Genomic DNA, 6,844 nt, shown 5'->3' with positions numbered 1-6,844 from the left:
AAATTCTGTTACCACAGTCACTTGGGAGCCTGTCTCTGCTAGACCGTTCACAGCGTCTGGCACTGTTGGCTTTATCTCCATCTTGGTTCCTCTTCTGTTGCCTTCTCTAATACCCTGGTTTTCCTTCTGCCTCTCTGGCTTTTGCTTTTTACACAGATCCCTTTGTGTTGCTGCTCCTCTGAGACCTCTTCTCACTTCTCAGATTGAGCACCTAATTCCAGACGACATACCCCCATTCCCACCAGCAACCATGTGTATTCAATCAGGTTGTGCACTGTATGATTCCAGAATTCATCATTCCCGTTGCAAGCATTCTGAGGTGCAATGCCCAGATCTGAGTTGTGTACAACCTGGCCATATGCACATACTCCAAACACATTACTTGACATCTGTAGGATTACAAAGCAATGGTCTATTACATCTCTTGCCTCGTAAGGCTTTTGAAGGCTGGAATTGCCCCCTTTATCAACTCTGAAGGACTTGGCACATGATAATCTTTAAAGGTGTGCTCAAGGGATGAGCCTGCCACTGAATTCCAGCCAGCATAGATTTCCCCTTTGAGAAGGGCTACCACGCCTTGTGAACTACACATCCTCTTAGACTAAGGAAAAAACTGTTTTCTAATCTTCCCCTCACTAGGTCCTACCATACTTTGAACCTGACACTAGCTTTCCATCCTACTTTGCCTCTTTGAACTTCAGTTTCTCATACAGCAAATAATAGGGTCTTCCTTGCAAATTGTGGTGAGGATTGTTAAAGCAAAAGTGTGGACAGCTGTCCTGCCTTCTGTCCCCTTTTCTGTGCTCTAGGACACTATTGATAATGCCTCTGGCTAAAGGTTATCCCAGGAAAATAATTTTTTACTGGTCATATAAGAACATGGGGAAGGGAGGGAACAAAACCGCTAGAAGGTATTTCATGCTCCACCCCCAACTAACCCTCAATTTCAGTTCTGAAAAGTTTCTGCTTGTTAGTATCATTGATTTATAAATCTGTCCCTTCATTTCACAAATATTGAGTGCTTTCTACTGCTAGATGCTGTGGCAGGCCCTCCGGAGACAAGGACCCTACATAAGATATGGTGTCTGTCCTCATGGTACTTATCTCTACTGTACTTGGCAATGTCTGGGTTTATGTAGGTTTGTACTTGTTAATGGAGAGAAGATAAAGGCTGATGTGAAAAAGAATAAGGAGGGGTGTGTGGAGAGGAGAGAGGTGGCCCTTTAGATTGAGTGTTCCAGGAAGGGTTGTCTGAGCAGGTGGCATATGAATTGAGTGTTAAAGAATGAGACTGGGGAGGGGGAAGATCTCTGAGAAGGAGTGAACAGGTGGCAGGGTCACAGCTGAGGAACCAGAGAAGGCAGTGTGGGTGCAGCAAAGCAAGGGAAAGGGAGGGGGCGCCAGATCCTCCTGTGAAGAGTGTTTGGATTGGATTAGAGTAATGAGGAGAGGTCTCTCAAGGTTCTGAGCAGGGAGGGATGTGATCTGATTGGGGGTTTACGGAGATGAAGATCCTTCCAGTCCAGGACATTTGCCCACCAGGGGGAGCACCTGGAACGCACCCACTGGGTCCTGGCCTTTCTGTGGGCCACTTCTCTTTCCTACACACAGGATCCAGGCACCAAAGTCAGGGCTGGATCGGATGAGGGCTGGGAATGAATAGCAAGGAAATAGACATTGGCAATTATTTTTGTAATTGTTTACTGAGCCTACCATGTGTCCAGACTGAATAAAATGCTCAGGTATGTCTTATTAATGGCTCTGGTTTGGGATGACAATTTGGCAATTACAATTTTACTGTATGTATTATTCAACCCAGCAATTCCACTTCGGGGAATTTATCCTTAAGAAATACTTGCCTGTGTACATAAAAAGTCTTGCACAAAGATGTTCACTAGAGAATCATTTGTAAACTCCTGAAAAAAACAAAAAACAACTTCAATGTCCAGTCCTTACAGGGAATGGCAAAACAATCTGTGGTTCATGTACTCCTGGGAAGCCATTATAAATGATGAGAGACTTCCAGATGCTGTTATGGGAAGATATCCCAGACATGCTGGGGAATTTCCCAAAAAGCAAATACAGAACTATTTGTACAGTACAGTCCCCTCATATCAAACAAAACAGTCATAACAAAAATAGAGCTATGTATTTTTGTTTATCATTATGGAAAGAGGACAACAGGAGGCACAGAAAACTTATTCCAACAGTGGTTACCTTTGGGGAAGGGTCTGGATTGATACCTGGAGTAGGAAGGGTGGCTTTCACTACCTCTATTGGTTTTAATTTTTACTGTACTAGTGTGGTTCTGTTAAATATAAAATGAACATAAGATATAATTAATAAAGGGCTTGAAGTCACATCACTATGAAGAGCAGGAGCTGAGGTTCCAACCTAGGGTGGGGCAGTGTGGTTTCTAGTCTTATGCCGCCCGGCTCCACCCCATCACTGACTCTCTGAAAAAATGTTTATTAAGGACCAGCCACTGTGCTAAGAACCAGGGAGACAGCAAAGAACAAAACAGGTGACCCCTGTCTAATGAAGCTTACTAGTTGTTTGAAATAAATTAAAGCAAGACAGCCAGACCCTAGTTAACACTTATTTGAGAATTCAAACTTTGGTTCTGTGTGCATAACCCACTTTTTGTAATCCCCAAACTTTCAGTTACTTAAAACCACTGAATCTGTTTCTTTATCTTCAAAATAGGGCAACATCACCTACCTCACAGAGTTGTTCTGGCCATTAAATGAGAGAAATGCTTAACCCAGAACTTGGCCTGCATGTGGTGAGTGCTAGATAAACCGAGGCATTATTATCATCCTTGAGGTTCCAGTCCCTGAATCCTTCAAAAGAAAAGAAGAATCAACTAGGTGTGTAGTGGGGAAAAGGAAGAATGATTACTCCTACTTCAGCCTTAATATAGTTTCTCTTGAGTTACGAGGCTTTCAATTCTTTGGCTTGTGAGGGCTTTCTCCTCAGGACCTGGCACAAAGAGGGAATACAGGCAAGTCTGCTCCGAAACACCCTGAAAGCCCTCTAGGAGGGGGCTCCTCTGCAGTCTGCCTAGATCTGAGGCCCTAGATAGGCAGCCTCAGATCTGTTTCCATCCCCTCCCCTGCGCTCTCTGCCCGGCTGCACCGTTCCAGGCAGGAAGCCAGCGGGGGATCCAGGAGGCCCTCGGAGACAAGCTCTCTGGACACCAAGCACAGAAGCGGCAGGAGCAGGCGGGACGGGTGACGCAGGCCTCGGGGGGCGGGGAACACATGCAGCCCGCCCCTCTGCGGCACTCTTCTAGTGTTACAAGTTTCCACCTCGCATTCCTCTCTGGGTCGGCATTAGCTCAAGCAGTTACTTCTTGTAAACCGGACTTTTCATCCGTCTACTCCCTGTACTGGAGTTCGAGACCCGCGGCTGCTTTCTGACCCTTTTGTATGCCGCTTGGTGACCTTGAATGCTTGAGGATTTTAGATATATTCTTTGTCCTTCTTTATTTTGCTCGATTAATTAATAGGTAGAAATAACACGGGGTGGCGTCGATAGCCTGACAAAAAGCATGGAGGAGTCACCCCTTGGCCCGGAGTCGCGCTGGCCCTATGGGTAGGCTGACCAGGGTCCGCTGCGGGGTCGGAGACGTGCGGACAATTAAAAATGAGCGCGCAGTTCACCGGACACATGGCGAAGGTCTCAGCCCGGGGCCGTACGGCCACAGCGCGCGCTATGGATTTCATTCCCAGAGCAGTGGCGGAGGCCTCTGCAGCTTCACTAACAACAGATCCCGTAGTATTTTCATCCGTATGGACGATTCGCACGTACCGTGGTCTGTCAGGGCGGCCTGAACTACCTGAGCTAGTGCCTTTCACTCCGCTGCAGTCGCCTGGGATTTTTCTTCAGGTCCTTGAAGTCCCAAGTTTCCTCTTCCTTAGTAGCCTGCGTCTGCGCTGTTCTCCTATGGGACACTAAAAGTAAATATCCCCTCCCATCTTTCCTCCACCCTGGAATTGTTCCCTTCCAGGCGCTTTGCTTTACCTCCATTATGCAAGTTCGGACAAGGTGGCGAGCTGGCCACCGGCGCTTACCTCGGCCGCGCTGTGTAAACGACTCAGTAAGGTCTCAGGGCACGTGGACCAGCGTCTCACAGCCCTTCGTGGAGATGTGGAGTGGGGTCTTGCTGAGCGGCGTTCATCGTTGTGGTGGTTTTTTGTGAGCTGAACCATGACAGCTCTGATGGTCATTCCACAAAAAGAGTTCCAAAATTGCTTTAAAGGGTGGCGTAGGTGCTGGTGACGGTGCATAGCTTTCCCAGGGGAGCATTCTGAAAGTGACCCCAGCGATATTCAGCAATAAAATATGTAGCACTCCTAGGATGAGGTCACGAACTTCATTGTTAGACCGCGGATGTGGTTTCTGTTTCTCGGTTTAACGCCGGGCTCTCCTAGCCGCGCGAGGGCCGGAACCTCCTACACCCTTGCACTTAACACCTTGTAGGCCAGATCTGAAAATGGGCGGACTTAAATAGATTGTTTTTTATGTTCAATTCCAAATTGTGGGTCAGAATTTGCCTGAACTTGGGGCTTTAGATCATGGAACCCCAGATCCGTCAGGAAAGGTCTATATAGAGAAAGATCTTTCTCAGCACAAAAAATCCCTGCTGGAGGGTGCCGGGGGAGGGGGAGGAGAAGCAGAGATTGGGGGTGAGGGTGGGTGGGCAGGGAGTATCAGGGTCCCCAGGGAGGCAATCTGGAGGCGCCCTCCGTCTACAGTCTGGACCTCTCTCCTCTGGGCCCTCTTTGTAGAGAAGCTCTGCCTTGGCGTCCACCGCACGGGCTCTGATGACACCACGCATGCCTTTGATCAGGCCTGGCTGTCTGTAGTCCATTCTGACAGATGCCACCTGCCCCTTGTAAGCTCCTCAGCTCCCAAGGCTAGTAGGGTGAGGGCACCTCTCTTTCCTCCCGAACCCCAGGCAGAGAGTCCCCGCACCACACTTAGAGCCAGCAGGTGTTAGAGGGGGCACAAGTCATACACTCGCTCTGCTTTCTCCCCAGCCTGTGGCAGGATCCCCAAAGGGCACTAACAGCAGCGTCCCACCATGAGCAAGCAGCTCCATCTGGGAGAAAACCCTGGAGCAGGGAGAGGAACCTGACTACCAGCTGACCTTGAACCCTGCAAGGGAGAGAAGCTGAGCCATTAGAGCAACTATTGAGCTTGGAAGTGCAGTGGAGATGGTGGTGGGGGTGGGCATGAGGGGGTAGGGAGATTCAACTTGACATTTTCATCAGCCTCATTTTCCAGTTTCCCATAAAGAACACAGATTACTTAATGTGACAAACAACAACAAATCCTTCCTGCTGGGGGTAGGGATTCCTAACACAGGGCATCATCTGAGGATCTTATTAAAACTTTATCTCCCCAACACCCCCAAATGGGTTGGTGTTCAGGAACCTCTATGTGACTATTTCATACTTCCCCTCAACTGTTGACTTTGCCTTGTATTTCATAAATTGAGTTCATGCAAACCAGGAGTATTTCCTTGCCTTCCCTCCACCAAGCCAAGCCCTTTCCACCTCCATCCTGTGTTCTCTGCCTAACTTCTCTTCATTTCCAGGGGAGAGGGTGTCTGGGAGTCCATCACAGGTGACTTGCTCCACCCCGGATGCCAGCCCCTGACCTGTACTGTGCCAGATTATTCCTGTTAGCCTAGAAACTTGCCTAAATATTGGTCTATCCAGGGAAAATGGATATGGTCCTCCTCCCTCCAAAAAGAAAACAACACACACACACAAAACTTCCCCTAACCCTGTCTGTTCCTGACAACACCCAGACCACCTTTTTTTACCCTCTTCCTGGCAAAGCATCTCTGTTGCTTTCCATTCTTTTCTCACCCCACTCCAAGAGAGCTTTTCTCTCTATCAGTCACTAGCTTTTAATAAGGTGAACTGAGGCCAAATCCAGTTCTCTCTCTTTAATCAGACTCCACCCCAAACCGTAACTACACATTCTCTTTTAAGCACATCAAACACCATCCTTCCCTCTTCCTCCTACCTCCTTTCCTGTGTTTCTGCTTTCCTGCTGGCTCTTTCTCTGTCAGATCTCCAAAGGCTGAGGGGCCCAGGGCTCTGCAAGCCTCTCTTTTCTACTCCTATTCTCCCCCTTGTGATCGTATCAGTCCCGGGGCATTACATTGGCTGATGATTTCGCGATATACTTCTCCAGTGCAGATCTTTTTTGACCTTCAAATTCTAATTCTCTACTGGAAATGTTTCAAACTTGATAAATCAGGACTTTTGATCCCCTCCCGCCCACCCAAACCAGTTCCACCCTTAGTGTTTCCCTTCTCGGGAACTGGCAGCACCACCTACTTGGTTGCTTACGTCAGAAATTTGGAAGCTATCTTTGATTTCCCCCATTCCAAATTCAATCCATTCACAAAGTCCTGTTGGTTCTAATTCTAAAATATGTCCTGAATCACTTCTCATTCTTGCCATGGCAACTGGTCCAAATAAATCTTGACTTCATCCCCTTTCTCCTAGACTACTTGGCAGCCATCCATCTGGGCTCCCCACATTCTTTCTGCACCTTCTAGCCCACTCTTCACACAGCAGAGTGATTTTTCCCTTCTAATTTTGTTATGAAAAAGGCAAGGAAATGCTCAAAACTATGGGGTGACATTAGGATACAGAAGCTAAGCCGGCCTAGAGGTACATAGGGAGATGATCTGAGTCCATTTGGATCCCTAAATCTCAACCTTGGAAGGATTGGTGCAGATAGAGCTCCTCCCAGTGCAAGAGCCTCAGGCAGGAAACCACTGGATGATGAACAATGCATCTATTTGGCAGAAGATGAG

General features: G+C 47.9%; 1 long non-coding RNA gene across 1 annotated transcript; it reads right to left on the bottom strand.

Moving 5' to 3' along the window:
- Positions 1 to 1,508: 1,508 nt before the first annotated feature.
- On the bottom strand, positions 1,509 to 4,381 carry LOC128569004 (uncharacterized). Its single transcript, XR_008375263.1, has 3 exons — positions 4,077 to 4,381; positions 2,722 to 2,843; positions 1,509 to 1,916 (listed from the first exon to the last, which is right to left on the bottom strand). It is a non-coding gene; the product is annotated as an uncharacterized LOC128569004 (long non-coding RNA).
- Positions 4,382 to 6,844: the final 2,463 nt, after the last annotated feature.

This window comes from Nycticebus coucang, chromosome 17, assembly GCF_027406575.1.
Source record: "Nycticebus coucang isolate mNycCou1 chromosome 17, mNycCou1.pri, whole genome shotgun sequence".
In the NCBI taxonomy this organism is placed as follows: domain Eukaryota; kingdom Metazoa; phylum Chordata; class Mammalia; order Primates; family Lorisidae; genus Nycticebus; species Nycticebus coucang.
This window is presented reverse-complemented; position numbering and strand designations above follow the sequence as displayed.